The following is a 27,275-nucleotide window of genomic DNA, read 5'->3' as shown; positions in this document are numbered from 1 at the left end:
TTCAATGTCCTCAGATTAAAAACCCCTCAAACAAATGAGGGCTAAAAATACGAGCCCAGGACACCGGGAGGGAGAGATGCCGCTCGCACGTATCTTTAAAAGAGAGAGAGAGGGGTGATGTGTGACATACTGAAAGAGTATATGTTAGCAAGAAACTTGGGGAGAAATATAACACTTCGTCCCCATCGCTTAGTCATTCAGATTAGAAATCTGCGAGATAATACTGTACGTGCACCCCAAATCTGATATAACATTTATTGAAACCGTTCTGCTGCTTTTCAAATGCATTGCTAAACTGACCTCACGGTTTAAGATTCACATAAGGGGGGAAATGATCTATAGCTGGTTATTAAAAAAGTTTGATTTTACTGGTATCACACGACCTTAGCGTATATGACCTCTATTTTCACAAATGGCACAGGTCTCTTTTTTTAATAGAGTCATGGTGAGCTATATATCCCTGAGTTGCTCTCATAAAGCAAAGCAACCGTCTGACTAATACCTTCGCATTTGCTGCGTGCTTGGGTGTTTTTCCTCTCTCTCTCAAATGAATGATACAACACATACTCAAACACACAAAACAAACTCTAAATGGCCCCATGGCTCATTTCCGACCCCGATTCGTCGGCACAAAAGCAAACGCACATGTTTCTCGTCATTCGTAAATATGACACAGAAAGCATCTTTTAAAAATCTGAATGACGAGCTGTCAGAGGATGGTAATTCTAGAGCACGAGGCATTTTAGCGCATTGATAATTCTTACAAATGATCGCTAATAACTAGGACGGAGGAGTATATGAGCACAGGGAATAATCAGACGCAGGTCTCCCTGTTCATGGTTAAATTTTGCACAGTTAAAAAAAAAAAAAAAAAGGGCAAATGTCATTCAGACACAAAATTGTATATATCACCGAATATGACAATTTCATTTGAGAGCATCAGAGTCCAGTAATTGAAAATGACAGAGGCAAACAAAGCATCAATCATGGCTGACCTTTTGGAGCTTTATTATCCTACTGGATGTTCAAGGAAACCTGAAGGCCTCTGTTACGCCACGCCAGCACAGAAACAGTCACATCAAAGCCTGAATTTCCTCTGAGAGAAAAAAAGAAATTAAAAATATTGGCCCATCAAATACAAAATACACACATGTACTTTAATCAAAGACCATTTTGTGTCAAGTATTATGTTTTTATTAGGGGTGGTCAAGTTAACGCATTATTATCACATTGACGCATTCATTGATTAACGGGAAAAATTATTTTACCGTGCATTATGAAAGTCCATTGTTCATTGTCTCTGAATACACACAGGCAAACCATGGGTCACAGGAGGGATGGGATGTTGATTGGTACGGGCTTGGGATGGGCGTCATCACACGTCTCAACCAAAGAGAGCATTTGGGATGAGCTTAAGACTGCAGCAGCGCTCACATTAACGCTTCCGATAAATTTATTTAGGCTTAGCATCAACGTTCCCAGACCACTGTTCACTGTTATTTTGAACAGAAATGAATGCAACGTTGCTCGTAATCACCATTTCTTAAGTGGTAAATAGTAGGCATAAGTTTTCGTTAGCAAGTGAAGACAGTAGAGAAGTGCTCTTGCTAGGCACAGTGGAGTGTTTATTATTTTGAGTCGTTTGAGATGCGGTCCTCTCACAATATATTGCTTTACAGATCTATCAGTTTTGCTGCACAGAAATGTTCACGCAATCATGCTGCACGTAACATAGCGCTCACACTCACTGATCTATATATAACTGAACCTCGCTCTGGCCTACCTCTTCCAACCAAGCGTGGCACAGAGCGATCACACTAGTCAAACGAACCGGACTTTGGGGGTCAAATGCACTCAGGCATGGTTAAGATTACCTTGTGTGAGTGAGTACACCCTTATTCTCCCGCATCCCGCACACACGAGTCTCTACCCGCCCGCACTCGCCCGTCAAGTGTTGTCCCATGCCGCACTCTGCTACATTGGGTCCCGCAATCGTGCAGGTCTACTTGGAAAGTGCCTGTTATACTGTATTGATAAAGGCTTTGGAGGCTTTTGTTAATGGCCTTTCAGTTTCAAATATCTTTGGTTTTATAATTAATTTGATTACATTAATGTTATAAGATGAGATTTACCAGAAATATTTAACTACTGCTATATAAAAGGAATGATTCAGCAAAAAAAAGCACTTTATTTGTTTAGTGTTTGCAAACCAGATTTTATTGCACTTTTGTTCATATACTGTAGCAGTACTTTTAAATGAAAAAAGTGCACAATACACTACTTTTGAATGCATTATTGAATTTTGTGCTTAACAATGCGATTAATCGCAGAAAATCATGTTGTTAAATCATCACGGTTAACATTTTTTATCGTTGCACAGCACTAGTTTTTATATGTGGCATCCACTAGAGAAATTAAGGAATGCATGATATATTATATCCATATTGGTTATCAGTCTACACCTGCTATTTTCTTTACAGTATTTGTTAGTATTCAACAATACTGACTGCCTGATATTGAATAGTTAACTAGCCAGATTTAGACAATTGTCCATCACTTTGCTTTCAAGAGTGATTGTCTAGAATTGTTATTATGCGAACAGCTTACATGGACTGAGCTTTTTTTTTAAGCCATTTCATTAGATATAAGATTTACACATATTTTTCATTATAAAATGATGTTGTCAGCAAATTGTCAAAATATTTTAATTATAAAAATAATATATATGATACAATTATTTAATACATAATTGTAAGAATATTAATTAATAATAATTGTACAATTATATAATCATTACAGTTCATTATATATAGCTACAGGTAACAAAATATGCTAATTTAAATGTAAATTTAGTCTTTGAATCTCAGATCCAATCTCAATGTGGTTGCAGACCTTTGGACCCTACAAGTCTTTGCAATTTTGTACCTCCACTTCAATATGCTTGATATATGCAATGGATTTTTTACTAAAGAAAAAATTACAATAGTTTCTCATGTTTTAGCAGCTTCCAGAATGTGTGCACATATTATATTAATAACTATAAACTGACCAGCCCAGGAGAAAGAGTCTAGCCTTCACATTCACATACAGAACTGCCACAAACACTTCCACATATTAGTGACAAACACACAGACAGTTCTGTTTATTGTCTGGTGTCGAGCTCCAAACAAAAGCGTGCAAGGTTCAGAGAAAGTTGACTTTCCAAACGTGGGCTCGTACTCGTGCGACACATATTTCTCTTTCATGAGCAAGCGGTTTACTGCCGTCTCCTTTTCTGCGCTTTGATTAAATGCCCAGTGCGGCGGTTATGGACGGTCTACAGGCAGCACATCTGGACTTGTGTTTAATTTCATGTCAGGGTAGAACAGGAAGCACCTGCCTAGATGAAACCATTTCGGGGGAGCAAGAAAAAAAAACACACATTCATCCATCTGTGGTGGAAACATATGTCAGAGTTGTCACATTTAAAAGAATATCAACAAACAGAGAAAATCTAAATTGCTTTAGAAAAGCCAGTCTTCAAAAATTAACACACATTTCGTTTAACCTAATGTTATCGCATCTGTCCGATTTGCGGCTGAATGAAATCCATTCTCACGGCCTCAGAATCTGAAATTGCAGTGAAATAAAACTTCCAGATGTTGGTTACTCAACATTACCAAATTAAAGGATCTAATTCTGACTCAATCAGTCGCTGGTAGGATATCTCTAACAACCACAGCTGTGTGTTAAAGAAACATCCAAACCTGTAGTCTAATGGCCATCAAGCTGTTGAGCACATGTTGCTGTCTGTGATGAGCATAAGTGTTAGCATAAAAAAGTATGAATAAATAAATTATTACTGAAATTAGCAGCATAATGTAAAACCGATCATTGATGAGCTGCAATAACTATTAGAAACACAGAACACTTTTGCACACTACACTGCCAGAATTAATTTAGTTAAATACATATAAATACATATATACAAATAAAAAAATATTACTTCCTACACTAGTGTTTATTATTCATTCATGTTAATTTGAAATTTTTTTTTAATCTTGAAAAAAAAAAAAAAGTGTGTTTTAGTGTGCACTACCATTTCTACCAAAGTGCACTACTAAGGCTTGGGGTTAGTAAGGTTTTAAGAAATTATTGTGCATTGTTACACTGACAAAAGTTGCTTTTCATGTTTTAAATAAATGCTTTTTTGTTTTTTTACTTCCTATACGTGGGAAGTCCAACTTTTGATAAAAGGTAGAAATGTTTCTAGGGGACCAAATCAACATATACAGTACAGTAAGAATGATTTCAGAAAAATCATGTGACACTGAAGACTGGAGAAATGGCTGCTGAAAATGTGCTATTGCCATTACAGGAATAAATATTTTTTTTTAAATATATTCAAATGGAAAAACTGGTATTTTAAATTGTAACAATATTTCATAATTTTACTGCTTTTACTATATTTTTTACCAAACAATCTCAACCTTGTGAGCATCAGAAAATTATTTCAAAATAACTGAAAAATGTTAGCAACCCCAACCTACTGTATGGTAGAACTTTTATAAATTATTAGAAACCTAAATTAAAAAAGATGTAAAATAACTGTTTATTGTAAGGTCATTAAACCTAATTAATTTACTTTTGTTTAAAATGAACCTTACTGTAATGTAAAAAGGTTTATTTTGATTGACCTGAATCCTGACCTGAATGAGTTGGAACATCAACTGCAAGCCAGACCCCATCAACCAACATCTCTGTCTCCATGTTCCAGCATCTAGTGGAAAGAGTAAGAACTGTTATAACTGGACCAGCTCATTACTAATGGAAATAGTTATGAAAATAAATGTTAAAAATGCACATATAAACATGGTGTTTAGGTGTAGGTGCTGCATTTGTCGAAAACAACAACAACATATTAATGTTTGAAGCTTCTGTCTCTGCTTCACGTAAAAGCTGCTTCCATGAACTGTCACAACTGAGGCAAAGTCCAGGAGGCATAGGCCTTGGCTGACCTCTCTCTCTTTGCATGTAGATCCGTGCCTCTGTTGCGAAGCTCCACTTGCCAAGCCTCGTTAGTTTCACTTCTCAGATAGACCGAGGCCCACTGGCCTTGTCCAGGCATGCTGTGATGCTTTCCACTTCGATTTATTCATTTGTTTAGTTTTCCATCACTGTATTAAACTTCCTGTCAGTTATCTGGACAGACATGTGTCTGAGACACCTGGTCCTGCAATTGGAAGTGCATTTATTCGGCTTCTGAAATGACATCTCATGTTAAGCATATAACAAAATGCAAACAGGTATAAACACCCCAAGGCCTGGACCAAGACTTCACTGAACATAAAGAATGAAGGAAAAATATCATAAATCTCATGGTGTTTATCATGAGACCAATGGGAAAACTGCAAAAATGTGATTACCAGGTGTCAGTTTTAACCCTCAGACATCACTATACAATTAGCAAATTAATACATTTCTAAAATCACATTAGTCAAAAGCATCACAGCCTACATTTTTAGCATTCACATTTTTTGTTGAAGTCATGAAACTAAAATGTTATTAACATTGACACTATAACAATTATTAGAACAGAAGTGGAGTGACTTCAGAATTGCGTTCACACTCAGAACAATAATTCAGATTCACGCCTGAATTCAAATGTGACTGTTAAGGTCCTTGCACACTGACTCCAAAGTTGTTGTTTTTTCATATTCATCATCCTTTCATATCAAAATGCTTGCTACAGATACAAAACACACAAATCAGAACCTGATCCGGAATTTTTTTATGACGGACCAAAGTTTAGGAGTGCAGTGTGTAAATGTAAATGACACAGTAAATGACACAAATGCTGCAGTTTGGCCTGTAAATACAAAACTACTGCTGAGGTATCATATTACTATATTTTAAATTTGCATTAAAGTGGGTTAAAATAATATTCCAGTTCTGAATCAGTTTCTTTAGAGTCTTAACTCAGAAATTGTTTGTGTGTTAGAAACAAAGAAACTAGATGATTCTGGCCTGCCCTAACTTGTCATTCCTCATAGAATATGCTTCAGAACTCCATCATGACTAATAATAAGTGACGGATAGAGATTAAAATATCTCACACACACATTCCTTCCCCCTTCATCACGTCCTACTCATCACCCCACTGATCAATAAATTAAAGACTCCATTTTTAATACAGTGCTTATCTGAATTTCTGCATGCTGATTCTGCATTTCCTGTGTCCATTACACCACCAATGTGCCACCTGGGGAATCATGGGAGATAGGATTAAGAAAATGAATCACACAAGAAAAAAACACTTTGTAGGACAATAGCCACAAAGAGCATCTCAAAACTGATTTTAGTACACAGAATGGTTCATTTAAAGCTTTTTGATTAGATTTTCTTTGAAGCTGAAGTATGTAATTTTTAGTTAAAATGTTTTGCAGCATTATGTGTGATGAAAAATATAATTAAACCAATTGTAGGTTGATGCTTCTGAAAACTGTAAACACTGCTGTTTGATCATTCCGACCAGCCTAACATAGCAACAGCTCAGCCAATAGAGTGAGTTTGTGGGCGGGGCACTCTGTTTGACTGGCCAATGACAGATAGGGAGTTTTTCTTGAAAACCAGTTTGAAAACAGTTATAATTTTTGCAAGTTTAGTGATGCTGGTGGTGAAGAAATCATACTTTCTTTGTGTAACATGACCCTTTTATATTATTATACATATTTAACAATGTTTTATTTAACACATGGAATAATTGCTAGTGAAAAACAAGGTCCAGACCTCATGTGGCATTTAACAAAGTAAGGTCAATTTACAAAGGAACTAATAAACCAGTAAAATGAGATGTGTGAGTGTGACATTTAAACAAAACTGAACTGTTATTACATTAAATACAGCCCAGCTTTCTAGTGTGGCTGTGGGGGGTAGACTTTGAAACTGTGGGATTGATTGTACTTTTCTCCATGTTATATTGACAGATGTACTTAAGATCTACATCACTGAGCTACAATTTAACAGAAGAACTAAGCCGACAGTCTTTTGGAGCCCATTGGTTACGACACAGATAGGGCGGCAACACCTCCGTCAAGGTCAGCCTTCAGAAAGCAGCTAGATGCTGCCACACTTTTGTCTATTTAGATAAAAATGCCGCATTCATTGTGTCTCAGATAAAGCTTATAAGACAGAAAGGAGGAGACGGAGAATGAACGTAAAAAGAAACACTGGCACACGCTCAAGATTTTCTGCTCAACATTTTATCTGTCCGTGACGAATTCTAGTGCTCACTCACCACTTTTGATATTTTCTCTTTGCCTTATCTTGCGTCTCCCTGCCGCATGACTCGCCACTTTGGAATAATGTGCCACATCTGTAATGGCATTGCTTTTGTGTGGCAGATTACGCCTGTATTTTTTGTCCCTCGTCAAATTGAAATATGGACACTGGCGTGGCTTGGTAGATTCTCACTATATAGCGTCAAAATAAAGCCTGTGCCAAAGCCATCTCTGAGGAGACCGTTGAAGCTGTCAGGAAGATGTACATGGGCTAGAAATACACCTTTAACATGATCTCTCCTTGCCTTTGATCTGACAGAGTTAAAGCCTCTGCCATGCAAAATGAAGAAATACAGATAGAAATCTAGATGAAAGTAAACTTAAAGTTGAATATGTCAGATCTGCACTACTAGCACCACCAAACGGAATTGCAAAAAATAATGCAAAAATAGCCTTTTTAAACCCGTTTCACCAAACACTCTCCTTGTCTGCCACTGGTCAGTCAATAAGGTTTAAAAAAAAAAAAAAAAAAATATATATATATATATATATATATATATATATATATATATATATATATATATATATATATATATAATGGGGGAATTAACCTTAACCTATGAATGGTTTGCTTATAGATGCTTTTGCTAAAAAGATGAAATATCAAAAATATTTTACATACATCACAATAAATCTTTTAGAATACAAGGAGTAGTTCATCTGCTTGCTTTTGCTTAATGTATTGAATCTTTAGTTCATTATGAATACATATTGCTTTTTTCTTCTTCTGATGAAGAACTATCGAATTACAATTAAGTGACTTCAATCTGCTTTTGTCTTTTCATGCTGACAGAGACTAATTACCCCTGCTTTGTTCAATTTATGAAGTACAATAATCAATGCATAATTGTGGATTATATTGTCTGCATAATAAACACATCACTTCAATTTCTGTAAGCGAGCCACAGACTTGCAATGAAAAAATGGCTGTGGAGATGCATGCAATACATCACAATAAAGAAAAGCGCATAAACAAAGAACATTTTAAATAATACCCTCAATATCTGTAATTTATTGCAGATATTTAAAATGTCTCGAAAAGTACATATTTAAATATTTACAGCTGCGACTTCATAAAGACCCCGGAGGAACAGGCAACTCAAAAACTCAAATTCGACCAAAGTAAGTGTTAAAACATTAAAACAAAAATTCAATGTTTTAAAGTTTCAGGGAGCGGGATAACGTCAATGCCTACAGGTAAAGTGATGAGAGGCGGCTTTGAAAGCAGCCGCGTTTAACATGCCTCGCAGATCCTTGTTGAATAATGCAATGATACCGCAGTCTTATTCTGAGAGGCTATATTTATAATACACACAAAGGATCATGTTGATAGAACTAAGTCAAAGATTTGTTGAGCGGAGCAGAGGCAGGTTAAGGACAGAATGACATGCCCGCTCCACTTTTCAACCAATCAGGTCTGGAGCGGACAAATTTAGCTGTCCCAATCACCTCCACAGTGACATGATGTCATATTAAAGCCTAACAGCTTTCTAGCTGCATTTTTAAAAGCAAAATCATTATTATAACTGGGAATTAGTTATTTTTGCAAATTCGGCAGCTTAGTCTGTATTATATTAGCTTAATTATATTGAAAAATTCTTAAAACAAATAAAGTTTTTTCAAAAACAAATCGTCCAACACTGAATATGTGACTTCTGTCTCTCATCAGTTCACAGGATTCTGTCAAAAATACTGCATAGGGTCAGATGTTTGAATTCACACACAGAGACAGATTCAAACACAATTTTTATATTATCCATATAGTAAATAACCAATTATCATATAAAATGAAGATTTCTTTACACAAAAAACAAGCACATAAATGCAGAGTCCATTCAAAATTCAAATAAGGCACCATGGGTCCTATGACTCAGGCATCATATTGGAAGTCTTCTAAAGTTGTTTGTTAAGAACAAGATTTAATTTAAGTAATTTAATTTAATTACAGTGAGATTTGTCACTGATGATGTAAAACCTGTTGTAGTGCACTCTTTTGAAGAGATTTAATTAAAGAGCAGTGACGGTGGAAATTTTCAGTGAATAATGACTTAAATTACAGTTTGTACCTCACACAAAGCTACAAATGAGTTCGGAAAGAAAGAAAAAAAGCTACAATAAATAAATACATGATTAAATAATTCAGGCAATTTGAAGGTGAGTAAAGGATATAATTTCCACTGCTGTAATAAATGATTTGGAGTAATAAGTAGATCTATATGATACTTTACAATCAATTATGGGAGAAATGTGGTTTAATTTCTACACCTTTAAAACAGATCTACGGTTTTGAATCACTACATATAACAACTTTCCAGTTTTAGTTAAGCAAATGTTGATTTACAGTGTGGCAAAAGATTTCAAAGTGAAAATCTGCCGTCACCTCAGACCTCACAGAGGAGCAAGCCAGTAACTTGTTACAGGATACGGCATGTGTTTCCGAACTCAGCTAAGCTTTCGACTGATAGCTCGGTGCATGACAGCAGCGGGACACATGTGAGCGGTTTCACTTCCACTATAAACAGCCGAGGCTGCACAAATCAAAAACAGGGGAGTCCGTCTTCCACACTCTTTTTTCAAATGAATTCTTGCAATACTCAATTCATTTTCCCTGTTAAAATCCGCTAGCTCCGTTTTAATCCTACAGTAAAATGACTAGAATCCCATTACTTGTCTGACATAGTTGAGAGCCCTCATCATAAATACTGCATGCTGCTGGTTTAAATCATACAACTGTATTCCTACTGCCCTCCAAAAGCCATTCTGTAATAAGAGAACAGAACAAGTGTTGTGGTAGTTGCTGTGATACAGTCTGATGTCTTTTCACACATTTCTTTTTTTCATATCCAAGCAAGTGTTTTTTAATCTTAGAAACTTCATTCCAGCATGGAATCGGAGCAAAGTGAGAAAAAGTCACCCCAGTAAATCTAGTAAATGTGATTTGTTCTTGTGCATGTGATCAAACATGGATTAAAGGAATAGTTCACCCAAAAGCAGCAACATTTGTTCTGTTTCTAACAAACGGCTTTATATGACTGGGAATACTGCAGCATAACACCTTATGATTTATTTGCATAATTTTAGCTAAAGTCCCCATTCATTGGAACTGCATTGGACTATGGAAAATTTCCACTTTTTATTCCACAGAAGAAAATGAGTCAAGAAGTTTCGAAACGACATGAGTAATTCATGACAATATTTCATTTTTGAGTGTACTGTCTCTTTAAATGACATATTGCGGATTTTGCACAATGAAGAAAACAGCAACCTGCATACAAAAAAACTTGAGACTAAACAGCTGTTTACACAAGCCACATTATTATGTTTAAAACAGCTAAACAAACAAATTTTTAAAAGTTAAACTTGACACGGTCTTAAAAAGAAGATATCCACGGCGCAAGATGCTTAAAAAAAAAAACTTCTATTTTTTAGATGACAATTAATAAAGCATAGAGCAGCCTTAATGTGTTTTGTATAAATATAATCTTAGTGGTGAAAGACAACAAAAGACCACAAAAATGTTAACTGTTGCAAAGCAGCACCTTTTCAACCTGTTGTTTCCTTATCAATCACTGAAAGACATTTTCCCCTCAATATTAAAAACATATTCACTGCAACAAAAAAGCTTTTGTTTGGGTAGAAAGGTTTTCTCATCCAAACGTTCTGTCCTCTTATGCTGGACTCATCTGATGGATAGCAGAGATGAGGGTCCTGATAATTTACATCTATTTATCACTCACAACTGTTTTTACTGATGCTGATGTCATGGCTGACTCAGAGGAAGAGAGTCCAGACGCCACAGCCTGAGAGAGAAAGAGAGAGAGCGAGCGAGCGAGTGGGAGAGTGTGAAAAGATCCCTGGGCGTCTTGATAAAAGAAAGAGCCCTTACTCAATCCATCTTCGGCTTTCTTCTTTTTTGTTTCTTTCATTCTATTCAATTACACCTCTAATATGCGTCCGTGCCGCACAATTAAAGTCTCATATCAAAGACGAACCCCAACGCCAGATACAGCAACAGATCCGAACAAAACAAATGGAGTTTCTGAAAACGTGAAACATCATCAGCCAGTGTACATGCTATTGCGAGGCCTCGGGTGAAACATGTTGGATGGGCCACTCCAATTTTCCATCAATCAAATTACTCTTTATTGTTCGCCCCATGCGACCTCAGGCAACACAAACCCAGAGACTGTCAGTTTATGAAACATTATATTTCTGCTGTCATATTGCACCCCAGACATGGCTATTACAAAGAGACGTCATACCGCCGCTGACTTTAATATTCTTTCATTTAGACAGAGGTTAGTGCTGTTGCTTCTGTGCGACAGCATCTATTTCAGGCTCATAATGGCATTATGTTACACTAATTGTATTAAACGGCAGTAAGCTAGTTTATTATTTCCAATGTAATGTTTCTTCGGAATGAAATTTGTTACAGGAAATTGCATATAATAGTGTTTTAATGAGTCTGCTGTAAATGACCTCATCATTAATGCTTTGCTTTATCCTTTAAATTACTTTCATTTGCACATAAGACTGATTGAATCACAAAGGTGATCTCAAGAGCCACAGACTGAAGACTGCATTTCATTAGCCGCAGATATGATCAGTTTTCAGATAATTGTGTGCAACCAACAATTGGTATTAAAAAAAACAAACACAGTGGAGGTTGATTCAGTAGGCCTTTGGCCACAATAACAAAGTGTTTGTATCATTTCATTTTCACTTAAATTAGAACCAAGAAAAGCTTTTTCTTTTCTTTTTTATGAATACACTTTATGGAAACTTCTGGGAATGCATTTAAGTCATCACATCATAGCACACACATAGCTAAACTGCCATAGCAGGACACTAATGACGCCAAGGACAAAGTTTTGATTCAGAATAAACACGCTATAAAGCACTTTGGATAAAAGCAACTGCTGAATGAAGAAATGGAAATTATAAACTGTGTAGCACACATTTTCGTGCCCCACAAGAGTATGTGTAGTAATATGCTGTGATCAGATGAGAACTTAGGCCATACATTCTGCTTAGGCCATACAACTGAGAGTGTATACTGTATAATGCATCCTCCTGAAAGCAAACAGTACCGCTCAAAGTTTGGATGCAGCAACTCATTCTTTATCATTACTATTAATAGTAATAACACTACAGTTGAAAATGCAATTAGTTGACAAAGTGAGGAATCCAAATGCCTTATTTAAATAAAATATTCTAATGAAATTATTATTATTATTATTATTATTAAATAAAATATGTCGTGGCCACTAGTTTAACTAACTAATGATTAATATTTGAAAGGTGTAATATTTACTTAATTTTTCTAACTATCGAACAGGATTCCTCACTTGTATTATTTAGTCAACTAATCACATTACGTTATAATAGAAAAGTGACCAATTATGAAAAAAAAAAAAAAACTAAATGATTCTATGGAAACAATGTTTTCTCAATATAGCCAGATTCCAGCTCTCAGCCAACTTCACAGGGTGCATCCTGGGATTCTTTTACATCAATATTGAAGGAATTCCCATTTGTGCTGGTAACGTGATGGCTGCTTTTCCTTCACTGCTTGTTCCAACTTTTCCAGAAAAAAAGAAAATAATTAAAATAGTGTTTCACTTTAAATAAGTATGCAGTGCAATGTATATTTGTTAAGTCATTAGTCTGGAGATAAAATAGGATTTTAAGAAAATGAGAAACAAATTCAGTCAAGTGTGTCCAAAATTTTACCCAGCAAGTGAAGAAGCAGAAAAAGCCATCAATGTTCAATTCAGTATGAAAATGTTACTGAAAAACAAAGTAATTTCCTGTTCGTTTAAACTTCCAGAACAAAGAACAATTTTCACAATGCATCCATAAGTGTCCATTCACACAGTCACCGTTACCATCCATCCAAGACCCGTGAGAGAAAAAGCCTGAATGAAGCAGTGGGTTTCCCACAGGACTGTCAGTGCCACACTCAGCAGAGCTGTCCAATCTGTGCCAGCGAGGTGCGTTTCCACGTGGGCAAGGCGAGGAAACGTAATCATGCCACACCTCCTGGTATGTTCCCAGGAGGAGGCGGTGGTGGGGGGAAAGCTGTCAGGGGCTTGTCATAATGTTCCTCTACAAGATCCTCCAAGATCCTTCAGTGCAGGTGTTCCCCTACATCACATCCTCTTGTACTTCTCCCCTCCTCCCTCAGCCCTGCCAGCACGCGCCCTCCTCTGCGCCCCCTGCCATTATGCATAGACATGTAAATTTGCTTGTTTAGCATGCCCCCTTCATTCCAGCGCCACACAGCGTATGCATATATGCAAAACAGAGGCACGCGCCCGGCTGGAAAGGCTGGAGAATCCACTAACACACCGACAGCAGCCGGTGGAGGACGGCACGGAGGTTTCTGAACTGCTTCTGTGGGAGAAGAAACAAGAAGAAACATGGCAACATCCAGCATTGATTCATCCGCACCAGCTCATTAATTGCCCTTGGCTGCCTCAAGAGTGCTTTTTCTTATCTTTTAAGCGCAGAATTGCATATTCGAACGAGGTGGCACTGGAGTAATCTGTGGCGGAATAAAGACAAGCAGAACTTTGCTCATTTCGTCTGCTTCCCAGTCCGCACCGATTTTCTGGGAGGAAAAAAACGAAGGCTTCATTAAAATTGCCAGTTGTCATCATGCATATGACATGTTCTGCATGCTGAATATCATTAGCGGCTAGCATTTTCCCTCTTGTTTTTTCCCCCATCCACACCAGCGCGAATCCGTATGCCAGCGACGATAATTATCAATCGGAAAGGACGCCATCACTGTAATGGGCTTGGCACGCGCATATTTGATCACATTTTTTTTTTTTTTTTAAAGAGAAGAAACACTGAGGAATCATTGAGGCTCCCTTGTGTGATCTTTTGTGTTGAGTTATGAAGACAGTCCAATGCTTCTCTCATTTTCAACTATATTTTCCCTCATTTAAGGTGGGGGGGTAAACTGCTTTGCACGCATAATAGCCTTTAATTCTCCCCGACATGGCTGGCTTTCTGATCCATAAAAATGAGCTGCGTGCGATTTGCATAGCCACATTCAAATGAGCTCCATTGTGCCGGGAAGTGTAATTAGCCCAGCTCTGCGCGGCTGGGTTAAGGTCTCGTTCGCTTTCCTCATTTAAAAAAGCTGCATTGTCTTCACGCAAACTAGCATTAATTCCGTCAGGAGCGATGAGAGACTGATCCTGATGAGCCGTTAGTTTATTCCGCCGTGCTGTTTGTTGGCTAATTTACACCAAGTCCCTGCTGCTCTTCCCTTAAGCTATCCTCTTTGTCTTGCCTTGAAATTTACAAAATCTTACAAGAAATCAATACTTAATTGATTATTCACTTTTCCGCAGCTTCAAACGGCTCGTGCGCATTAGATCCCACAGCATTCCCTCCTTCTGGCTAGGTGGCAGAGCTCGTGGATGTAGGAGCAGACGGCTCTAGCGAGCAACCATGTAAGGAGCTTAATGGCTGCGTGTGTACACTGGCAGCACACCGACGGGAAAACAATACTGGTCTTCACAGGCAGGAAAAGTTCCCATGTGAGCAGGATCCGTTTTAACGCTCACACTGAACTCACCAATGGAGAAGACTTGAGGATATGGCTAAAAAAAATACAAGAATCATTAACACAAGGACTTTTTGGACAAGTATTATTTATTTGCAAAATTTTCTCCTGAGTGATTTCATTGTCGTTGACCAATGTGCCACCTGTGCCCAGGAGAACGCTCATTGAGGTGGGGGCAGGAATGTGTACTGCCCATTTCTGACATGCAAATGAGGATAGGAGGCACGTAACATCATGAGCAAATTGGCAGGAAGGGAAATCGCTTGTGAAGGAAGCAGATGGCAGATCTGGCGCTATGCCAGCCCTGCCGCTGTGAACACACTGAAAAACTGCACACCACAGATTCTGCCACTTGTTGCTCCTCTGGGCCCCCTGCCATCAGCGGTGAGCGGAGCGCTCACGTGCACTCCATACGCAACAATCAGAACTTCCGCAAACGGGAGCGTGGGAGGGACCAAAACAGAGCCTGATGGAAGGCTGGCATTCATGACTGTGGATATGCACTGCATGCTAATAATTTGCTGAGTAGACAGACACGCGTCCGCCCGCCTGCCTGCCCGTGTGCCATGGAAATGAAGGCTTCTGGACAGCCACCATATTTAACAGCGTAGGATGCCATGCATGAAACCCGCCAAGGAGAGGACAAAACCTGTCCCAGAGCAACCAGACTGGGTTTGGAGAAGAGCAAGCTGTTGGAGGAGTTGAGTCAGAGCAGATTGTTCAGTAAACGCCTGATGGTCTGGATAAAGGGAGACATTATGGGATACCCAGGGGGCTTTGCAAATCAAACGCAATGTTTGAAGTAGAACAATTTTGAGGTACATTACAGGGAAGCGCAATTTGAATTGCCAATGAGGTGATGCATATCTGCATGTTAATTAGAGCGATGCGAGTCTGCAGCCCGCAGTCTGTTACCGAGCTCGTCTGCAGGAACCGGCGCTCGTTCCGAATAAATTACTGCCTTTTGTTCTGTCATTTTGTTTTCCGTTAAAAACCAAACGTCGAATATGCGGTGAAAAGGAGGCAGGCGAAATTAAAATTATTGATTGATCCGGTATCCATTTGAGAATCTAATTAGACGAGACGTGGACAAAAGCTGATATTGTAATAGATCGTCTCTGTGTTAGCAGTCAGATTGCGCTGGGACGGCAATTTATCTTCCTTAACGCAACCTGGATATTAAAAACTGTAATCAGGTAAAGGAAAGCTGCTGTGCTTTGGGTTTTTAAATACAGATGATGGAAATTCTGCTGTTAAAAAAGGTAGGTCTGATGGGAACCAGCACTTGTTATCATTTAAATTCTGCATGGTGACTGCACTTTAATTTTTGTGCTATTATGTAAAGTGTAGTTCTGGCCGAAAATGTAATAAATGCTTATTCTTCCACTATTTAGAAAATGTGTGATTATTTTGTATCCCATGCGGTTATGCTCTGAGAGATAAACGGTTGCCATGTGAACATAAATTGCTTATTTATGGTGGCGGAGAAAAACGAGCAGACTGAGGGGTCATTGTAATAAGCACCGATAATGAGAGAGCAGTCAGATGTGGAAGTCGGGGCTACGTCGTGATATAAAAACATCACGTAACATGCAAATGTTGCTTACGACTGCTTCATCAGCAGCTGGTGTCCTCATTCGGTGTATGGAACCAATATACAAGTCTTATGTCACCCTCCCAGTTCAATGTCACTCAACAGCAAGGGGAATTCTGGAAACGTCTAATGCATATGCGTCCGCAGTCGTCTGACGTTTCATTCAACGATGGCACGGCAGCAACGTGTCCTTGAATTAGAGAAATAACTTCACCCCACACCCCTTGCTCATAAGAAAACGTGCAGGCATTCGAGCAGTGTCCCCTGGATACCCTACAGAGAATAAACATAGCCAATGGCTGCATTTGTCATGCTGATCTAAAGGTATCCATTTGTTTACTAGCCCAGAAGAGAGAAGATACTCTGGCGTGGTGCTCGTTTAAAAACAGGAATAGAAATAATTACACCTTAATTCCGATACATACGTTCTGATACTTTCAACTCCATGGTCATTTAGAATGTAAGAAAACATCAAGGCCTCCATGGTGGTATCATCATGGTAATGGTCTTTCATTTTGCAAGGTCATTAGGGATGATATTAATGCCGGCTCCCGTTTTTTATATGCATAGCTAGGCAGCGGCTGGGTCACCATGTTGAACTCTCATCTTTCAACAAAAGGCTTTCCGCTCACCAGCCCCATCAACACCCATCTTTTAAGTGCTCTTTTATGCATATGAAGCCTCTCTGCTGAGATTGAGCACAATATTTATGAGCTCTAGATGAGGTGCATATTATTATTGTTGTTATCTGTTTCAGGGAAATAACATTAGCCGGGGCGCCTGGCAATCATCAAATTGCCTGATTTATGCATCAGTAATGCCAAAGAACACCCTTTCGGCGGAACGAAAAGGTTGTAAAAATTTGTTTTAGCAGATTAATTAATCAGCAATGGCAGCCACGCCTCCAACCGGTTTGTTTTTTGTTTGTTTTTTTGTTTTGACGGGAAAATGCAAAAGGCGATCTGAGGAGGAAAAAAAAAAAAACTGGAGTGTTGACCTAAAGTGCAACCTGAAGAGAGCTGGTGAGGAGGAAAAATAATGTGATCCACTAAAGGTATAAAGCACTGCTATGTGAGCTGTGTACTTGAGTATGTACCTGGAACGCTCATAGGCATCCATTCCCTCCCTCGCTGACAGTGTACATAGTTTATTAGCTTGTCTTTTTTTCCTGGGGGGTAAAAACACACAACAGTGGTGCTGAGGGAAACACTGTGAAACCATGCAGAGGAGACTTTATCGTTTAATTTAATGTTCTTCAAAGCTTGAAGGGTAATTGGGTGCATTTTTACTAACTAAGCCATTCTCCTAGCTGGGGCTTTATTGTAGGGTCTTATGAATTGAGTTTAGCCGATGAAAGACATTGAAAACTGGTAAAATCATCTTAATTCATGCATGTTATGTTTGCTTACACATGTCTGTGCTCGAAAGTCAATATCTGAAAGATCAAAGTATGGGGTTTAAGCTATCAACTTTTTCATTAAAACAGGGATTTTGCCACAGACATTGTACCTCACCTAAATCTGCAAAGTAAATACGAGGATTTAGAGCTCTAAAATGATGTGTCTGCAACACGGGTGCCACCAAAAGGTGACATAAAGCCAATATGCTTACAGCAGGCAGGAAGCCACAATTCTCCAGCGTTTCCATCTCATTTGCATACGCTGTAAGGTGTCCTCCCGATGACCTGCCTGGAAATGCATATATATCTGACGTGATCTCATTGGTATTCCGGCGCAAAGTGTGGTTCTAGCATTTTTATACATTTGCATATACAATTTCAGTAATGTACAATATCAATGTATTGACAGCATCTAAAACGTGAACCATTTATGTACAGCTTCCAACTTAGAGACAGAAATATTTACAAATCAGTTCTTAAAACACTGAATTTATTTTTTAGTATAGATAAAAAAAACTTTTTTATAAATAAAATAAAATAAACGCCATCACATTTATTTAATGCGAATAATCTAATTTGACAACAAACAGAAAAAAATCTATTATATATAAATTGTGTCATCAATTGTGAAATCACATACACAAATAAATCAAATATGGGAAAAGCCATCTTTCACCAATAAATAACTTTTCTTAACTATTTGGGATTGTCGCCTTAAACGTCATTAAAGGGGTTTGTATTTAAAAATGTTTAAATTCTGGATGATGTCAATGCAATGCTATTGTACATTTTAGAGTCTATCCAAACTGTTGTTGCTTGTTTTAGAGTCACATATGGGTACATATCAATTTAAATATATCAATATATCAAAAAAAGAAAAAAAAAGATAAAATACTGTTCAATTTTACAGTAACTTTGCGGTATTTGCTAAATGTTAATTACTAGACCAAAATAACAGGGATCATACAAAATTTGACCTATCATACCAATTTCTTATTTATTTTTTTTACTGATCTGAATAAGATATTACACATAAAATGTGTTAACATATAGTCCACAAGAGAAAATAATAGTTGAATTTATAAAAAAAAAAAAAAAAAATTACCCCATTCAAAAGTTTACATGTACTTATTCTTGATACTGCGTTGTTGATACTGTCTTTTATGTGAAATATCTTATTCGTAAAAAATTCATCCATTTTGTATGATCCCTTTTGTTTTGCTAAAGTATGCTTGATACTTTGATAACATGTTGATAATAGCTTTCTCCTATAATTAGGGAAATTAGAAGCAAGATATTGTAGTGAGTTAATCTCATGATTCATGATGCATCTGAGATAAATTTGCATCAGAAGTAGGGTTGAAGGATGTCAATTGCACTATATCCTTATGAGCAGATGACAGCCTGCTCCACTCAGTAGGCTACAAAATCATTCTTCAAAGTCAGAGATATCCCGCTGAGCAAAACAAACATCTCACGCTACCTCATATGGACCTCAGTCCACTCTAGGCACATGAGACCTCCTGTAAACTGATAAATCAGCCCCCTCTGAGAACAACTCCTCGATTACTGATGAGACCTTCAAGGCACAAACCTAGTGAGAATTCTCAATATATGATATTAAGGAGCTATTATGTGTACCCGAGAGTAGGATTACACAGTGTTATTTTTTTAATCCCACTCTTTGGTGGAAAGAAACTAGAAACTTATTTGTGAAGGTTGGAAAGGCCAGAGGAGGAACGGTACACTTCCTCATAATAACAGAGAGAAAACTAGTCCTACCTTGAGCATTCTGAACAGCCATTATGAAGGTAATTGATTGATTTGCTGAAATCTAAAGGGAAAATAATCGTGAGAGTGCTATTCAGAAATGGCATAAAACGAAAGAGCAACATTCATTATAGCTCATCTCTAGATGTACGCACAGTGCACTGTGCGAAATGAGAAGTGTTTTCTGAGTACCATGGATCCTTGGCATAAATCTTGTTGTCTAACTTGTGGAGGTCTGTTAAATGACTCATTGCAGCACCCATTTAAGATGCGTATCTTCCCTTTTAAACCGAAGGGTTGGGGTAAGATCTACTTTGTTTGGCCTCAAGCTCTAATTGCACAAAAAAAAGAGAACCAACTATTTCATGGTACAACTAAGACTACACAAACAAATAGGTTATTGATGTGCTGCTCATTTTTTGTTTTGTATTAAATTATATTTCAAAATACTCTAAAAGACCTCAATACACCTCTTCCATATTTTTCATGTTACATACAATAGCTATGTTTAATAGTTTATTTTTATATCACATGAAATGTTTCAAGTCATTCAGTTTAATAATTTTTTGACAATGTTATACAATGTTTTAGCTGAATTTAAAACAAAACGAATAAACAAAACATTTCTACAAGTCTGACGTTCATTTCCAATGCCTTTTAAATTCGAAAATACCCATTTCTGCATGTTTCAGTACCATGGTATTTCTCAAAGTACCATAATATTATCATATACAATCCCTGTACAACATGTGAACGAGTCACATTAGTCCATTAAAAGTATATACGCCTTTCCATCTCCAAGAGTTTACTCAAACAGTCACCACACTGTACTTCACATCATGAACCATAGTAAATATTCCCAGTGAAGTGAACACGGATTATGACAACATGGCTGCAACAGTTCGGCACAGTTAGCCCCAGAGCACTAGTGTTATGACACAGCTGTCTCGCCCCATTCCCACCCGGCTCTACTATGCCGCCCAATCTGGCTCTTGTGTCCGGAGGACACCCTCATGAATTTAAACCAGCTTCCTGCCATTGCACAAGACAGCAGCTTGCAGCCTGAAATTCTAATGCAAATGAGCCTGTGAATAGTTATCATGAACAAGGTTATGGTACAGTAACCATAAACCTTTATCGCCAATACAGCTCTTTAATTAAAGATTCCGAAAAAGAGAAACTGTGCAAGCAGGCTTCTTTGTACACAGGTCACACTCATGGAGATTATTGTAAATATGGCCATTGTGAAAGAGTGCACTTCAGGGGAGAGAAAACAAATATTTGGTCCCTCCAGTCCTGGAGACTATGCGTGATGATCTCCATTTTAATGCACTGCGAGTGTATGTGTGTGTGTGTATGTGTGTGTGTCTGTGTGTGTGTGTGTGTGTGTGTTTGTGTTTTCAAAGGGATGAATCTCCATTCCATAAGCTCTGATGCCTGGTGTGGTTTTTAATGTTTTCAGACGTAGAGAGCAAGGCTGATACAACGCAAATTACTGCAGCAACAACAACAAACACCTCACGCGGCTGTCAGCCTGAAAAACAGCTCCAATTACATCTGCTGAGAGCAATTGGGACATTTTTAGATTTACGTTTTTCAGACACAAAGGAAGAGCAGTTGTTTACATGCAGCTGCAATGCCCCCATCTGTTTTTGTCCATTATGACAGCACTAATAATGGACGAACGTAGCTTTTGAAATTCTTGTGATCTTCGTTTTGCGCACAGTGCACCTTAAACTTTGGACGATATGCATGTTTGTGCTTACGGTCATCTAAACTGTTGCAGAATTATTGACTTCATAGGTTTGATTTGAAAAAGTAATGATTGCTTCCTTGGAGGCTTGATTAAAGCTCATTGGGTATTGATGGGAACGGTATAAAGAGCCATACAGAGCTTCACAGCATCACAATCAGGCTGATTGGAGCTCCGGCGTCACCCCTGCATGCGGATTTGTACCCACCTTAAGTCAAATAGCCCTCCCCCTTCAATCAATAAGAAGGCATCCAGTATATTAGCCCTGTCTGGGAGTTGAATTTCAAAAGGCAGGAATTTGCTGCTGACATCTCAGCTGGATGTAAAGGCATACTTTGAGACAGCTTACCTGCGAGGGTTTTAGACTACTTAAAAGAGCGAGGAGTGATGTATAATGCCTCAGCGAATAGTGTAAAAACACAAACATGGAGCGTGAGCAGAACCTGTTTAAAAGCAATTCTGACTGCTTGAAAAGTCGAAGTTCAAAACAACTTAGATGCACTTTAAATAAACGAATGTTTTGCTCATTTAAAAAACAAGTTGAATAAATAACACATTTAGAAAAAGACACCGCCATGTTGAGAATTCATGACCAGCTGTAACTACCACTAAGAATAACAAAAATGTTTACTTTAGTATTTTTAGTAATCCCCTTATCCGCTGATTGGCTTCATCACCCTGTCTCCTCTCCACCAGTAAGCTGGTGTGTGGTGGGTGTTCTGGCACAATATGGCTGCCGTCGCATCATCCAGGTGGATGCTGCACACTGGGGGTGGATGAGGAGATACCCCCTGACAGTGTTAAGCACTTTGAGTGCTTAGAAAAGCGCTATATAAACGTAAGGAATGATTATTATTATTATGATAAATTATTATTATTTTAGGCTAATTGTGAAGATGTTTTACAAAATTAACGGAAAAAAAACAACAAACAAACATTCGTTTCATTATTTAAAAAAATTTATGCATGAGTAGCTTGGGAACACAATCGAAAATGAACAAAACAAAAACACATACATTTTGCTTTGAAGCAGAAGCAAACAAACTTTTTCATCCATGCCTATAGACCTGGAACAAATAACTGCAAACCAAACGTTTCTACATAAAGACATTTTGAGTACACTTTTATTCATAATTATTAAGCCACATGTAAGATGAATAAAGTTGCATTATATTATTTTATAGATACTTTTATTTTGAGTTTCAGAAGATTGGCCCTATTTCACGATCCCTGGGTTCGCAGAAGCACAAGTAGTCATAGATGGGTAAACTTAAAATTGGTGAACAATTATTATTATTATTAAGTATGGTGTTAAATATGTACAAGAAATTGACATAAAAATGCAGAGTAAATTATAAAAAGAAAGAAAATCATTTTTGATGTTAATAACTGGAAAAGTGTCATCAAAGTCCATGAAAAGCATCCATAAAAGTCATACATGAAAACATGAACATAATATGAATTAATACTTATGGTAAAGAATGGTTTTGAAAATTAGCATTTGGCCTGTTCTCCCACCTATGTGCATGATCGCTTAAGACCTACACAATCTCATCTGATAGGACTCTCACAGGCTATCTTCAAAAGCCATTTCTCATAAACTGACAAAAATATATATATATATATATATCGTTTGACTCAAGGCCAGAAAACAGAGCTGCCATGTTCAAGCGAGGACTTTCATCTTAAGTGAATTTAGGCAGTGCAATGCAATTTCACAATCCAAATACTCCAGCTGTTTAAAGTTAAAGTTCCAAGGTAACCATGGCGCCCCTCACCAGGACCAGACGATAACATGTGGAATAAGTTTAGATGCGTTCCTCCAAACATTCCCACTGTCTCTACTTTTAAGGATCTTCAACACCGAGTCTATACTCACATCAGGTAAACACGACACAGGTCACAGATAAAACAATATATACAAGCAAAACATGTCTGGAGTTTAGAAAGGAAAAGAGATCGTAAGTAACCCCTCTATTAAACTAATTTAGACTTGTTAGGGGTTACTTGTAAAGCCAACGCTAATTACTACCCAACTTGATTATATTTACAAATGCAATTGAGTCTTGCCCGGAATACTTTTACCATGGATGTCAATCACAGACAAAGCATGAAAAAAACAAGTATCCATTGCCTAATTACGTATATTTGTAAATCAGTCTTTCTTTCTTTGCAGCATGCGGCTCAAATATTTGCGGTCTTTCATTATGACATGAAATATAATGTCCATGGAGTGAAGTAGACAGTCTGAAATAACATAAATAAGTGGTTTAGAAAAACAGGTAAAGGTAGGCCAAGAAAAATTGGAAAAACAGAAAAAATAAAGGACTGAAAATGATGGAAAGCTGTCCAAGGAAAACTATTTTACAGTATTGCAGTTTCTCATGAGAATTTTTGTGCAATATACACTCATAAATTTACAATACAATGCTTTGGCTATGCGTCTAGATATGGGGCGTTGGACTTTACAGACTCTGAGGACTGATGGGAGTCCAACATGAGGTAAAGGGAGACAGACACCCATAACTATCACCCCTGTAAGTGAATATATAAGCCAGCTATATTCATAAATATTATATATCTTCTATAAGACCAAGCCAAAGCACTCAGACAATATTGTACCATGTGGGAGATGAATTGGAAAGGGTTATGATGAAAAAAAGAGAAAAGCACCAATAACTGTATAGCATTATTTATGGTACCAAACTACACAATACAGAAAATAAAAGAGTAAACAAAGAAAAAATAAGAGTGAAAAGAACAAAGTAACAATAAATGTATTAAAGTGTTAAGTGTTCATATTAGAAAATGAATAAAATTAAACAAAATAATACACGCACATATATATCTGTAAAGTGTTATGTATATACATGTACATGCATATATACATAATACCACACCTCAGTGGATATGAATGAAAATGAGGAATGGGCAAAAAAAAAAAATATATATTATTTTAATAGATGTCTGGTTACAAATATGGTTTGTGTAGCTCATCATGTTCCCAAAGGCTGAAAGATGAACAAAGAACATTATTAGAAAGTGCAGCTCGTTCCAATAAAAGCCTTGGTGCTGAGCAGACCTACAAAATAAAACAGGGTTGAGATGTGTGCAGTGGGGCTGGGCTGTAAGTGTGTGTGTGAGTTATGGAGGGGATGCACCAGTTCTAGGAGCACGTCCCATGTGCAGGAAGGAATGATGAATGTGCTCAGGTGATCAGGCTCCTCATTAAATAAAATGTAAATGAGGGGGCCAGTGAATAAAAAAGGGGGGTTCTGGCAGCATGGCGGGGATCTAATAGAAAGCGCTGGACATAAAGCAACGGCAATGACAGTGCTTCAGGGCACAGCGGCATGCCTGGGGTGAGATTCAAAATGAAGCACCAAGAAAATGAGAGTCGAGCAAAGAGGGAAAATGGATGGCGGCTGCAGCCACTGGAGCTGGAGAGACCAGCACGACGGATCTTCCTGGAAAAACAAAATAGCTTAAAGCAGCTGAATCTAACACGAGAGAAAATTAAAAATGGCACAAAGAGGGAGAAGAAGAGAAAACGGAGGGGGAGGGAAACATCCCACTCTCCAGACTGTCTATTATGCTGTTCAGAAGGAGCCTGGCTTTTGTTAAGGTTATTAAAACAAAGAGAAACACTGAATTTATCATATTGGTTGAGGGTTGTTTATATTTCCTAACCCTGGAATGCAGAGACTTTGCCAAGTCTGACTGTATAAGCAAATTTTCACTTTTTACAATTGTGTAGTCACATTGTCCTCACTATTGCCTCTTTTCCACCAACAAGGTGGCGCTAGCTGATCCAGCGCCAAATCCAAAATGCTTCAAATTATTTTCACTGCGGTTTTGGGCCAGAAAATGACTTTGCCCCTAAAACTCACCCAATGTGGCAATATAACATTTATTCAGTATGAATGGACTTCTTTAAATTTATATATTAGGGCTGTAAAAAAAAAAATTATTTCAACAATATTTTCTGCTTAAATAATTTTTTTATAACAATTAAAAAAAAATGAATTCTTTTTTCTCTTCCTGAAGTAGCTATGCTATGGTAATGTCTGACCAATAACAAATGCCTTAACTGGCAATTTTCCTCTTATTGTGAAAATGAATGTGCAAAATAAACTTAGTTGGTGAAAAATAAACTGATTCAAACAGAGAATCGATAATAACAGAGACCGAAACATCATTATATTAATAGAAACACTATATTCACTAAATAGTCCTAATAAATGTTAAAAATGAAAACACAAATGTAAACTGTACACATTTGAACTAATGGTGAATGGCTAAAAATGGCTTTAAAAATCTAGCATAATTGGTGTATTTTTTTTTCTATACATATTTTATTTAAAATACAAATGACATATAATCACATTTCATATATATTATATTATGTGAGACCCTGCACCACAAAAACAGTCATAAGGGTAAATTCATACATCATCTGAAACCTGATTAAATAAGCTTTCATTGATGTATGGTTTGTTAGGATAGGACAATATTTAAACGAGATACTAGAGAGAACTATTAAAAAATCTGAAATCTGGGGGTGCAAAAAATCTAAATATTGAGAAAACTGCCTTTAAAGTTGTCCAAATGAAGTTCTCTACTAAATAAAAATTAAGTTTTGATATATTTGTGCTAGGAAATTCACAAAATATTTTCATGAAACATGATTTTCAGAGGACTCATAGGCCAAGTTGATAGCCTCGACTATCCACCGGCTAAGAGTCTGCTTAGTCGCAGGGAGAACCCTTTTGGGAGGACCATGGCACAAAAGCAGTAGGTTCGTCCTTCTCCACAGGGCTACTCTGTGGACGTATGTGTCCAGCGCTCGAACTGGACACATACTATTAAGCTTCTTCTGGTCGGGCTTCTGGAAGGGAGAAGGACAGAAGGCCTGTAGCACTCTGGCAGGGTTGGCAGACCGACTTCCTGAGGGCACTGAGGCGAGACGGGCACCGTGTAATGCGGTGTACGCTTCTCCACCCCAGAATGGGCCATCCTCAGAAATCCTGACCTACTCACGTCAGGACTTCTTGGCCGAGGATTCTCTGCTTCAATAACTGCCCTGAGATCTGTTTTGGGCTGCCTGGTACCTGTCGACGACTGAGTTGATGGCATCACCGAACAGGCCAGAATGCAGGAGTGGGGCGTCCATGTGGCCCAGGGGGACACATACCTCGCAAGCATCTGCTCGACCCGTGGCATCGCTCTGTAACCGCGCTAGGCGAGGAGGTGCTTGTCTCGCACACAGAAAGCATTCATCAAACTTTTCTGCTATTCAGATTGTTTCTCAGTGGGCCAGTCGATGTTCTCGAAGAAACTGTGTATCCCCGCTCGTAAAGTTGCGCAACAAGGGAGGGACACACAGTCTGAAACATGATCTGCTATAGCCCAAATGTTTTGTCTTAGCAGGTCTTTTGACATGGTGGAGCTTATGTAGGACAGACGACACCAAATAAGACTCACAAGACAGACTGATAAAACATGCACTTGCTGAATGACAACAAAGCTTATGCCGTCTGTGCAGCACGTGCTTTTATAGCTTCCTGGTCGCTTACGTCACCCCGCCTGTGACGTTATGCCCTTCCATTGGTCAGTTTGCCCACGATATTCAAAATCGCTAACGCTGGAAGTGTTCCCGATAGCATTCGACGCAGCTTCAGTTCCTAAACAGGAACTTTTATTTTCGATGGGATTAATCGTGATTAATCATTTGACAGCATTAATTATATTATATTATATTATATTATATTATATTATATTATATTATATTATATTATATTATATTATATTATATTATATTATATTATATTATATTAAAACAGCACCGGCATCAAGGG

General features: G+C 37.8%; 1 long non-coding RNA gene across 1 annotated transcript; it reads right to left on the bottom strand.

The window, feature by feature from the left end:
• Positions 1–10,499: 10,499 nt before the first annotated feature.
• Positions 10,500–14,970, bottom strand: LOC128012954 (uncharacterized). Its single transcript, XR_008183223.1, has 2 exons — positions 14,677–14,970; positions 10,500–13,715 (listed from the first exon to the last, which is right to left on the bottom strand). It is a non-coding gene; the product is annotated as an uncharacterized LOC128012954 (long non-coding RNA).
• Positions 14,971–27,275: the final 12,305 nt, after the last annotated feature.

Source organism: Carassius gibelio, chromosome B24 (assembly GCF_023724105.1).
Source record: "Carassius gibelio isolate Cgi1373 ecotype wild population from Czech Republic chromosome B24, carGib1.2-hapl.c, whole genome shotgun sequence".
Lineage (NCBI taxonomy): Eukaryota > Metazoa > Chordata > Actinopteri > Cypriniformes > Cyprinidae > Carassius > Carassius gibelio.
The sequence above is the reverse complement of the archived record's forward strand: the minus strand, read 5'-3'. Positions and strand labels throughout refer to the sequence as shown.